We start from the raw sequence: 12,415 nt of genomic DNA on the forward strand, positions 1-12,415 counted from the left end.
TTTTGGATAAAGAAGCTGAGGCAATCCTTTGGTCCAATGACGACTCCCCAGCCACACATCCCCATCATCTCTGGGCTCCAGAAACAAGGCAGAAGCTCACCAGCGACTTCTGAGTCTTAGAGAACGTCCTGACACCCATAGTGCTTCTCAGACTGCTGGGTCCTTCTGCATAAGTGGAAGCTTCCCTGGGCCTCAGTTCCCCTGGAAGTCTACTGTAGGAAAACCGCCATGTCTCTTTCCTTCCTCCCTGCCCCCCACCAAACACACACACACACACACACACACACACAGCCTACTCCCTAGCCACTTCCCATTTATAGGAAATGGGGGATGACGTGAGGAGCAAGGCCATCCTTGGGGAATGGCTAATAGTCTGACTGGATATTGGAGAAACCAAAGATGCTGGCAAAAACGCATTAGCAGCTTGGGCTCCACCCCCACCACAGTCCCTTCCCATTATCCCTGGACTCAGAAGAAGCATCATCCTCTTTCTACAGAGATCAGATACCCAACTGGGGCTGGTTAGCCTGGAAGAAGGCTGAGAAGGTCTGAAGGCTCCGGCTCCCCTTGCTGTCCAGCCATCTCCACCACCCAGTGACTGTGGTCCCTTAAGGGCCTCTTTGCTTTTTCCCCTGCCTGCCTCAGGATGAGGTGTGAGCGTCCGTTGAAGCATAAAGGCCACCAGCAGAGCCAGATCTTGGCTGTGGACTGGGAAGGGAGAGGAGGGTTGGGTCTCCTGGACACAGTAATTCCATTTACGGGATTTCTCTCCTGGAAAAATAATCAGAGATTATTTTGTATCACATAATGTATCAGAAATATGCACAAGGTGTTCATCTCATCATTCTTCATAATGTGAAAAACTAGAAACAATTTTTTAAAAGATTTTATTTATTTATTTGACACAAAGAGCGATCACAAGCAGGCAGAGAGAGAGGGAAACAGGCTCCCAAGAGAGAGAGCCCAATGCAGGGCTTGATCCCAGGACCCTGAGATGATGACCCTAGCCCAAGGCAGAGGCTTAACCCACTGAGCCACCCCGGTGCCCCTAGAAATAATTTAAACAACGGCAGAATAATAAGCCACTGGTAAGCAATTTAAGGCAAATCTCTATAGTGGAACATGATGCCACCATTACAGGTGCGCCTGGGTGGCTTAGCGGGTTAAAGCCTCTGCCTTCAGCTCAGGTCATGATCCCAGAGTCCTGGGATTGAGCCCCACATCAGGCTTTCTGCTCGGTGGGGAGCCTGCTTCCGTCTCTGTCTCTCTGCCTACTTGTGATCTCTGTCTGTCAAATAAATAAATAAAATATTTTTTTAAAATGGCAATAACATAGAAAAATTTTATTTTATTTTATCTTATTTTATTAAGATTTTATTTATTTGACAGAGAGAGAGAGTGCACGCACACATGAGCACACAAACAGGGGAAGCAACAGGCAGAGGGAGGGGGAGAAGCAGGCTCCCCAGTGAGTAGGAAGCCTGATGCAGGGCTCAATCATGGGATCATGACCTGAGCTGAAAGTAAAGGCTTAACCAGCTGAGCCATCCATGAGCCCTTATTTTTTTTTAAGATTTTATTTATTTATTTGAGAAAGAAAGCATGGATGGGGTGAAGGGCAGAGGGAGAAGCAGGCTCCCCGCTGAGCAGGGAGTCCACTGCGGTGGGGGTGGAGGGGTGCTGGATCCGAGAACCCTAATACCATGACCTGAGCCAAAGGCAGATGCTTAACCAACTGAGTCACCCAGGAACCCCTGAAGATTTTATTTTTAGGGAATCTCCACACCCAGTGTGGGACTCGAACTCATAATCCTGAGACCAAGAGTCGCATAGTCTATGGACGGAGCCAGCCAGTTGTCCCCACGTTGGGGAATTTTAATTGACAGGGAAGCACTGATGATATATACCAATGGAAATAGCTGACTACAAACTAGCATGCACAGGGGGATATACATTTTTTTTTTAATTAGGTATATACTAATACAATGTGGCATCTTGGATTGGATTATGGGATAGAAAAGGGAACTTAGTGGGACAAACTGAATAAAATCTGCAGTTTAGTAAATTGTACTCCACCCATATTAGTGCCTAAGGTTTGGTAATTGTACTGTGGTTACATTAACGTCCAAGGAAACTGGTGGAAGGCTATATGGGAACGCTGTATTATCTTTGCAACTTTTTTGTAAATATAAAATTATTTCAAAGTAAAAAGTTTTAAAAATTAAGTATATATTGGGGCAGTAGAACATGCAGACTCTCGATCTCAGGGTCATGAGTTCAAGCCCCATGTTGGGCTGGAGCCTACTTAAAAAACAAACAAAACAAAAACCTTAAGTATATATCTAGACAGAGAAATGATTTTAAAAAATAGGGCACCAGGGTGGCTCAGTCCTTAAGCATCTGCCTTCGGCTCAGGTCATGATCCCAGGATCCTGGAATCGAGCCCTGCATGAGGGTCCCTGCTTGGCAGGAAGCCTGCTTCTCCCTCTCCTACTCCCCCTGCTTGTGTTCCTTGTCGAATAAATAAATAAAATATCTAAAAATAAAAATAATAACAACAACAACCAGGGATGCCTGGCTGGCTCAGTAGGTAGAGCATGTGATTTGAGCTCCGAGCCATGAGTTCAAGGCCCATGATGGGCATAGAGCTTACTTAAAAAACATAAGTAAATAACCAAAAAGTGAACACTGGTTTTCTGTAATTGGGAAGGGTGATTTTGATCTGAGGCTGCGCACCTAGGGAAATCTCCATATCTCCACATTCCCTACATGGATCTTAGATTGCTTTTGTAAATAGACTCAATAGACACCATTTTTTAAAGGAAAAGAATAAAATAAGACGAAGGAAAGAGGAAGAAAGAGAGATGAGAAATCACCAGGGAGGGGCGCCTGGGTGGCTCAGTGGGTTAAAGCCTCTACCTTCAGCTCAGGTCATGATCCCAGGGTGCTGGGATCGAGCCCTGCATCAGGCTCTCTGCTAGGCAGGGAGCCTGCTTCCCACCCACCCTGCCGGCCCCTCTGCCTGCTGGTGATCTCTGTCTGTCAAATAAATAAATAAAATCTTTAAAAGAAGAAGAAGAGGAAGAAGAAGAAATCACCAGGGACCTGAGCAGGAAGACCAGCCCCAGGGCCTCCTGCCCCTAGACGTTTGGGCGAAGAAATGAGATGGAGCAGAGTTTGAGAAAGGTGAACTGGAGGGGTTATACCCACACACCTGGGCCACATTTCCATCCTGAACAAAAACTTCATGGGTGCAAAAGAGGAAGAAATTGAGCCCAGTGAAAGCAGAACTGGGCAAACCACGTCTTCCTCTCAAGCTCAAGGTTGGAAATGAGAGCAGCTTCTGGTTCCTGAGGCCACTCGTGCTCCTCTTGGATTGTCATTTCTAGAAGGCAGAGCCTTGGAATCACTGGCCAATGCAGCCCCCCATTACACCGCAGGGGACAGTCCCATTTGAGTGGTGCCCCATGCAGGGAAGGTTCTAAAACAACAACACAACACCTTCAAGGGTACTTCCTTCACGAAAATTCCCTCTGACCTTGAAAACCAGAAACCCTTTCACGAAGAGAACTTTCTTGTGGATTTAAACTTCCTTCTGATTTTTCTGCCTTACCTCCCTCCCTCCCTCCCTCCCTCCTGACCCACCTGGGTCCCTTAGGGAACCAGGGGAGAGACCAAAACTGCCTCCAAAGCAGAGAGATCCAGCCGAGCAGAGAACAGAGGTGGGGAACCGTGGCGCCCGCCCAAGGTTCCTTGCAGAGGTGCCGGCTTTTGCAGCAAAGTCAGTGTCAAAAAGGAATGGCTTCAGAGGGCAGACCTACAGCAGAGGAGAGAGTCACAGCAGCCAGATCACAAATGAGTTCACTAAGCGTGCGGTTCCCAAGCAGCTGGAAGCAGGTTAAGGACGGTAGTAGGGACCGGGGCATCTGAGTGGCTCGGATGCTTAAGCCTCTGCCTTCAGCTCAGGTCATGATCTCCAGGTCTGGGATCAAGCCCCACGGGCTCCCAGCTCAGCAGAGAGTCTGCTTCTCCCTCTCCCCCTTGCTTGTGTACTCCTGCTCTCTCTCTAATGAATAAGTAAATTTTTTTTTAAATAAATAAAATCTTTAAAAAAAAAAAAAAGTTGGTGGGGTCATTGCAAGGCTTTGAGGTACCAGGTAGAGGGTGAGCCTGAGTGAGCACAACGGCTCTTCCCAGCTCCGGAGCCGGTGAAACCCGCCCCATCCCACTCTCCTCTCTCAAAGACCAGACCTGAGTCCTTTAGCATCCCCTGTATTTTAAGGGCATCAGCAGAATGTTCGAGTCCAGGAGCCTTGGAACTGGAGCAAAGAGGGCTCAGTCTGAGAAACCAAACAGGCTGGTCGGGACTGGGGCTAGAGCCCAGACAGGACTCCTTCGGGGCAGTGCGGCAGAGGTGAGAAAGGTAGCACAGTCTTCCCCGAACGGGTTTCAGGAGTGAACCGGGCAGCTTCCCTGTAAGGCCCTAACTGGGAAAGACACTTGTTAACTGGGCTGGGTTCTAAAATGCCTGAAGCAACGAGGTGATTAAGCCCCCGTGAATGCCAGGGATTCTGCTCCAGGAGCTCAGACCGCCGGAGGGGCCAACTACGTGGCGGGGGGGGGGGGGGGGGGGGGGGGGGGGGGGGGGTGTATCGGAGAATGGGGAGTGACAGCCCGAGGCAACCCGGCTCCCAGGCTCCCCGCCCCGCCCGCCCTGAGCTCTCCCACCAGCCCGTCTCTGAGAGGCTGTGTGCTCCGGTGGAAAAAGTGTGGGCTCTCCAAGGCTCCTCACCAGGCATCCAGTCATTTATTTCTCATTCAACAAACATTTATTAAATAACAATTACAAATCAGGCTCTGTGCTGGGATGTAGTAATTTGATGCCTGCAAGCAAGTCCCTTAACCTGGGATTCTCAATTTTTATGCAGAAAGTTTGTCGGTAGGAATGCAGGCGGTTGCCTAAATAAGGGAGAAGCATCCAGGCCTACCTGCGGAATCCTCCTGGCCGGCGCCGTGCAGGGGTGAGAAGGAACGGAGGGGGCGTGCTCCTCGCCCTCGCGCGCCGTGCGGTCTTCACAGGGAAACAGAACGTGCTGCAAAACTCTGATTCAGCCGCAGAACTGCAAGTGCAGGACCCTCGGGGCTACACGGCAAGTCCAGAGGTCAGACGCGATCGCAGGGTTCAGCGCGGTAAATCCGGGGAAGCCGGGCCCGGCTGGCAAGTCCCCAGCCGGGGTTCTGAGGCCAGTGTGCTGGTGACAAGGAATGATAATTACTTGCTTCTGTGCTATACTTAACGGCTTACAAAGCACTTTTTCGCAGACATCGGGTTTGATTCTCACAGGTCCCTCTACGGTAGGCAGGTGCCGACTTCCTTTTACAGATGAGGAAACTGAGGCCAAGAAACTCGCCCAAGGTGGCAGAGCAGAAGCCAGCGAGAGCCCGAGGCCCATCCTGTGGGTGTGCTCAGAGCCCCGAGTTCCCTGCCTGGTGGCCGGAGCCGAGATCCACTCTCCCCCTCTCTGCTCTGCGCCTGGGTGCCCTGTGCAGGCCCAGACAGAGCCCAGACCGGGAGGCCAAGCGGCTCGAAGGGGATTTGGTTGCCGGCTGTGACTCCATGGTCTTCAGAGGAGGGGAACATAGAGGGGTCAGGCAGGGGGCAGGAGGGTGCAAGGGAAGAGGCTCCAAGCAAGGTCTCAATCCATTCTCCCTGTGGGGCTGACCTGGGGGGCTGACCTGTGGTGCTGCAAGGCAGGACTGCAAGGAGGAGGGCTCAGCCATACCCACCATTAAGTGCTGTGACGCAGGGGCAGGGAGGGGTCACGTGAGGTGGGGGGGGGGTAAATGCTAGGACTGCAGCAGGAGGGGTGGGAGTCAGACTAGAGGAGGGACTTCCCAGGCAGCCCAGGTAAGGTGTGACATAACTAACCTCCCTTCCCTAAGTGCCCCCTCAAGCTGAACCCAGAGCAGTAGATCCACGGGCTAAGGAAGGATGACCCGCGGCAAGCCCCATCGTAGGGATCCGATAGGGGGAATCCTGTCGGCAGGGCAGCTTTTCCTCTTCTGTGAGGGATGACCTGAATGGGCCAGGAGTTGTGGGGAATAGGCTGGGTCGGAGTGACTTTTGGCAGGATTTACTACTGTCCCTGGATCTGTGTGCGTGTCTGCCGGGTGAGGGGAGCTGATACTAATTTAAGCAGCTGTAAAGCCATTCTCACGGTCCTGATGCAATGCTCAGTAAAATAAGCAAGTGAGTAATTAGTAATTAGATGGTGAACTAACCTCTTGCCTCTGGGTATGGTACTGCTTTTGCACAATCCATCCCCAAGCCTACGAGGAAGAGAGGCACAGGCCTGTAGTCTAGGTCTGGGCAGGGCCACCAGTCCCCAGACTCTGCAGTCCCAGAGAAACAGAAAGAATTGGTAGGAGGGGCCCTTCTTCTGGGCTCCAAGGCCAGGAAAGGGTGAGGGATCAAGCCACAGAATCGGTATCTTAGCTTTTGTTTGTTTCTTCTTTTCCTTTTCTTTCCATTTCCTTTCCTTTCTTCCTAAGTAAGCTCAACACCCAATGTGGGGCTTGAACTCACAGCTCCGAGATCAAGAGTCACATCTCTACTGACTGAGCTAGCCAGGTGCTCCTGGTTTTTCTTTACTTTAATTAATTTCAGAGGCCCTCCCAGGGCTGCCATGTACAGTTGTACATGTTATTCACCTCCCAGGCACAAGTAAGTGAGGCTCATGGCTGCATCCCCCTTTCTCTACATTGCATAAAAGCTCTGTACGGGCTGGCCATGGCCCTGGCATCTTCCGTGGACCAGGCTCTGTGCCCCAGTCTGAGAAATACTTCCTGACTCTCCCCTCCTCCGCTTCGGGTCATTTCTGTCCTACTACCGCTGGTTTTGTTTGTTTGTTTGTTTGTTTAAAAATTTTACTTATTTATTTGACACAAAGAGAGATTACAAGTAAACAGAGAGGCACGCAGAGAGAGAGGGGGAAGCAGAGAGCCCGATGCGGGGCTCCATCCCAGGACTCTGAGATCATGACCTGAGTCGAAGGCAGAGGCTTAACCCACAGAGCCACGCAGGCGCCCCACCTACCCCTGTTTTTAATCTTACACCTACAACCAGAAACCTTTGGTAGGTGCAAAGATCATGGATTCTGGAGTTAGACTTGGGCTTGCTGGCCAATTGTGCCCTTACTAGAGGTAAACTTGGGGCAAATGATTTAACTTTGCTGAGCCTAGGTTGCCTTGTGCAAAATGGGGACTGTAGTACCCATCCCATGGGGTCGTGTGAGAAGTACGGGGCACTTCGCTTAGTGTCTGATGTAGAGCAGTAAATAATCACTGTCCTGGCCCCTCTCCCCCCATCCCCTGCCTCCCACCCCTTTCTCAGGGCCATTGCCAGTTTCTGTCCCCCTCACCCTGCCAGTCTGTGTCTTTGACCCCTGCCCCATCCATGAAAGTAGCAGTCCCTTGCACGCGAATCGCGCTGTTTTTAAAACCCTTGCCCAGACACCTCCCATTTGCTCCTGACCTTTTTGAGCAACAGACAGGAAAGGTGTCATTTCTGCGTTTCTAGGATGAGGACACAGGACTGGAGAGGTGACTTACCAAGGCTACAGAGTGGCAGAGCTGGACTAGAACCCAAGGCCCACCCTCTTTGTGCTGCGCTCCCCAGGGGTCACGTGGGGGTTTCTAGGACTTCACCAACACCTTCCAAGAATAAAAGAGGCAAGTGGCAGGCGCCACCTGAAATCCACACTTTTTTTTTTTTTTTTAAGATTTTATTTATTTATTTGACAGAGATCACATGTAGACAGAGAGGCAGGCAGAGAGAGAGGGGAAGCAGGCTCCCTGCTGAGCAGAGAGCCTATGCAGGTCTCCATCCCAGGACCTTGAGATCATGACCTGAATCAAAGGCAGAGGCTTAACTCACTGAGCCACCAAGACACCCCTGAAATCCAGACTTTCAAAACCTCTCTCTCCCCCACCTTCTCTACCCTGGGCAGGTGAGCAGTGGGGGAGAGCCAGGGACCAGAGGCGCTGTTGCTCTAGACCCGGCAGGAAGCAGACTACCATCTCCTGCTAACTGCCAGGGCAAGCACCGGAAGGCTGGGCCTTATCAGAGATGCTGAGATCACACCACACGAGGTGGGCTGCCTGGATGTGAGCTGTTGATAGTGTCCGTGAGGCCTCCCAGCTCCGAAGCAGGCCTCCCTCCCCTTACTCACACCCCTGAGTGTCTTAGCCTCCAGCCCCCCCCCCCCTCCTCTGCTTGGGACATGCCAGGGACATGCTAGGCCTTGGTGATTTCTAAGTCACTCAGCCACTTTGGGCCTGTAGGCTCACTCTGTGTATTGCAAGGGGTGGGCATGAAGATCGTAGCTCATTCCCGGGAATATTCCCTCCCAGGCCTTATGGCTTCGTGCTCGGCATGTCATTTGGTCCTCACGATGACCTTGGGAGACAGGTATTATTAGAAAAGGGTATTGTCAACTTCAGAGGTAGCAGGTGACTCGCTAGGGCTGCACATCTGCTGAGTGTTGGAGCCTGGCCCCAACCCCTAGCCCCTTGACCTTGATTACTTGAACGGGAGGCCACCTAAGCGGGAGGAGGGTGCTGGGACCTGAGCCAGGGAGGCAGGACCACCCTCTGGCTGTCTCTGCGCCCCCAGCAGTCTTTGCTAGGACAGGCACAGGGCAAAATTGGGGGGGCTCTGCCCTGCCCTCCAGACTCCCCAGAGAGGTGGAGGGGGGACCCGCAGAAGGACGAGGAGGGAACAGCAGGCTTCTGCTTCTGCCCTGGGCTGCTGCTGCCACTGCCCTGCCATCCCCAGCGCCCAGGCCAGTTCAAGGACTGAGTCTCCGCATTTGCATTTTGATTCTTCTCCCTTCCCTGCACAGCCTGGGGGACTGCATACCCCTCCCCACCCCTAAGGCCACCGTCTCAGCCGCCACAGGGACTGGGAGCCTCCCGAGGTGATTATAAGCTCCCCAGGGAGAGAGGCCTATCATTAGGAGCAGACTTGCCACTTCCTAGAAGCAGCTTGCTCTCCTGATTTTTTTCTAAGAATCTACCTGGGCTCTCGCTGGCTGCCTCCTACACGGGGCCTGCGGTGTGGACGTGGCCCAGCTTCTGAGGAGAAAGGGTGCTGGGGGCTCCCCGCCTTTTACAGTTGCTGTGCCTGAGGTTAAGCCGCTGGAACCGCCACATCCCCTCCCTCCCCCCAGGGAACAAGGAAGGGGAAGGGGAGGCCAGTGGCTGCCACAGGGCAAGGGAGCTGTTGGGGGGGTGGGGGGCTCTTCCCCAGAAGGCTTAGCAGGTGCAGCCCCCTCTGTTTCTCTGACGGGGGGAGGGGTGGAGCAGGCCTTCCAGGGCAGGCCACAGGGAGCCCTGAAAGGGGAAGGGTCCCCCCAACCAGGTCATGCTGTCCTCCTCACTGCCAAGCAGCCTCTGAGACAAGCCCTTCGCCTTTGACCATCAGCCTCGGGGCCGCGCACTTCTTCCGGGGAGGGCCAAATAGTAAATTTGTGGGGGGCCACGCGGCTCAGCTCTTGCCAGCGCCCGGCCACAGATGCCACGCCCGTGAGTGGGGGTGGCTGTGTTCCCATTTCATTTCATTTCTGGACCCCGAAATTTGAATTTCATACAATTTTCATGTGTCGCGCGTTAGTCTTGTTATTTATTTTATTTTTTTGCCACCCCGTATAAATGTAAAAACCCTTCCCTCCCTCTCAGGCCTCACAAAACCCAGAGGGAGCCTGGATTTGCCCGGTGGAGGGAGGGGCAGTTTTGTCATTGTCCCTCCCTTGCCATCACCTTGCGTGTCACCTTCCTTAAATAAAAAGGACGATAATGTTGATTAAAGGAGTGGCGAAGAGATTGGTGCGCTCCTGCACCTAGGGGCTATTTTACTGCCTTTGGATAACCGTGTGGGTTTATTTTTAAACCAGTGCTTATTCCGGATCTATTTTGTGCTTTCACATGATTCTCTCGTCCTCATGGCAGCTAAATGGTAGCATTTGTGTTTTACATCCGAGGAACATGAAATGCAGAGAGACAGAGTGACTTGTCTGGGGCTGTGCAGTGAGTATGGCAAAGCGGGGATGTAAACTGCCACTGGGTTGTCCAGTATCCGGAACCAGTGTTCTGCCCACATTATGGGCCTTTTCCAGCCCCAGGGCAACCTTGGGAGGATTCATCTGCCATCCAACAGCCCCTTCTAGATGCTGGGGACACACAGGTGGAGAAGACAGGCAAGGTCCCCATGTCTTAGAGTATACATTCCAGCAGGGAAACCACACAGATTCCTATCTAAATAATTTCTGATGGCTGTGAAGGAAGGAAAACAAAATGAAGAGTTAGAGGGCCTGTGGGGAGGAGTTGGGGAGGGAGGTCAAGAAAGAAAGGACCCTCTGAAGAGGGGAGGTGACACGTTTGGGTAGATCCTGAAAACTAAGGAGCTCACCCCTGGAAGATCTGACAGGAAAGCCCTGGATAAATGGAACAGCAAGTGCAAAGGTCCTGAGGCAGGACCTGCCTGTAAGGCCGACAAGTGCCAGGAATGGAAAGAAAGCCAGAGCAAGAGAAGGAGGCAGAGATGGGGTGGGGAAAAGTGAGTGGAAACCAGATGACAGGAATTTCATTCTTGTGCGGCCAGAAGACACTGTAAAGAGTCAGGCAGAGGAAGGACACGATCTAATTTATGTTTTTAAAGATCGCTCTGGAGGTATGGAGTTGCGAAGAAGAGGTATCAATAAATCCAGTGAAAAAATTAGTTTGAAACAAAACAGGGTGTTTGGTGTGAGCACTGGAGCAGCGTGGGGAGGGTCTAGACAGGCTCGGAGATCTATCCAGGGAGAACTCTGGGTCTCCGCCTTCCCTCTCCTATCTCTCCTGTCATCACCCTTGACTTGAGGAAGTCAGCCCTCGGAGACCCAAAGGGAGGAAAGGGACAACTGGCAGAGAGAAGGAGGCATTTGGGAAAACAGTGTCCTTTTGTCCCCTGCCACCCCAGAGACTGGCTTCAAAGGCCAGGGGCTCTTCCCAGGCAGGTCTCTGGACCCCAGCCTGCACCTGGGAGGCACTGGAGGCAAGAGGAGGAGATAAGAAGGGGAACTGGATGTCAAGAGTCTTCAATCTCCTCTTCCAGAGCAGAGACCCAAAGGGAGCTAACCCTTGTTCAAAGAAACAAGAATGGCAACAAGTAAGGAAGGTTCCGTTTCTCCCTTTCCAGGGGCCAAAGGCTGGGTACAGTCCCATGGTGGGATCAAAAGGTTAAGCATCTTGGTCAGATCAAAGTCTCCACTGGGAGGAGGGCCATGCAGGGAAGTTTCTGGAAGGCTCTGGAGGCATCAAGGACTTTGGCTGTTTGGGGTTTGGAATTTGAAGCGGGGAGGGGAGGGGGGTTGGTGGACGGTTGCTTGCATCTGGCAGGGAAGGGATTCTACGCAGCACAATCCCACTGCTTTTCCAAAGCGGGACAACCACTGTCCGTCTCAGGCCTCGAACATAGCAAGGAGAACTAGAAAAACAGCACCAGCAGAGCAGTAGTGGAAGGGACGACCCCTTGGGCCGGAACCCCATTGGCATCGGCTCTGTGGTGAGGCAATGCCCGGCCACAACAGCAGAGAGAGGCGGCCTGTGTGGAATCCGGTGGGCAGCCGAGCCCGAGCTCCCCACCCTTCATCACACTCTCCCTGTTCCTCTTGTGCCTCTCTGGGCTTCCTTTAAACCAGATTTCTGAAGTCTTCTCCTGATTAGCCCGTTCCGACGTCTATGGGCCCTCCTTCCCCTTTGGGAAGGGAGAGGAGAAGGAAACGAACATTCATTCGGGGTCACTTGGAGTCAAGAACTGTATGTACTGTTATATTCATTCTTATGACTCCTACGAGAAAGAAATTTTCCTTTTACAAAAGGTTAGGGACCTTGCCCAGAACACAGCTGAAATGGGGTGCTGGCAGGATTTTGAATCAGGTATGCTTCCAAAGCCCCCTTCTCTTTGCTCTTAGAGCCGCCTGGGCGTCTCCAGGACTTCTCTGCGTACCAGAGCGTGCTGTCCGCTGTTCTCATTCTCTTCCGCCTGGAGACTGAGCCCTACCTTTGGGTTCTTCCTGCCGTCCCGCTGCTTCCCTCTAATGATGACCTTGCCTCCTCTGATCAATCTTTTCTCAGAGGTGTCTTGATTTTTGGCTGGTTATTGGAGGTCATAGCCTCACGCGGGGTAATTCCTGTGTTCTCGTTCACCTGTCCCTGGATAGAAGTGCTGTTTGTCCTCTGTCATTTCCAAGAAACGGTAACTGAGGATCCCCGCAGGATGCTGTCACTGGATAGAAAACCACTCAGTGTTCACCTAAAACCTGGACGCCAATGTCCACAGCCGCCTTATTGGTAATAGGACCCAAAGTGGAAACGA

Source organism: Mustela erminea, chromosome 17, assembly GCF_009829155.1.
Source record: "Mustela erminea isolate mMusErm1 chromosome 17, mMusErm1.Pri, whole genome shotgun sequence".
In the NCBI taxonomy this organism is placed as follows: domain Eukaryota; kingdom Metazoa; phylum Chordata; class Mammalia; order Carnivora; family Mustelidae; genus Mustela; species Mustela erminea.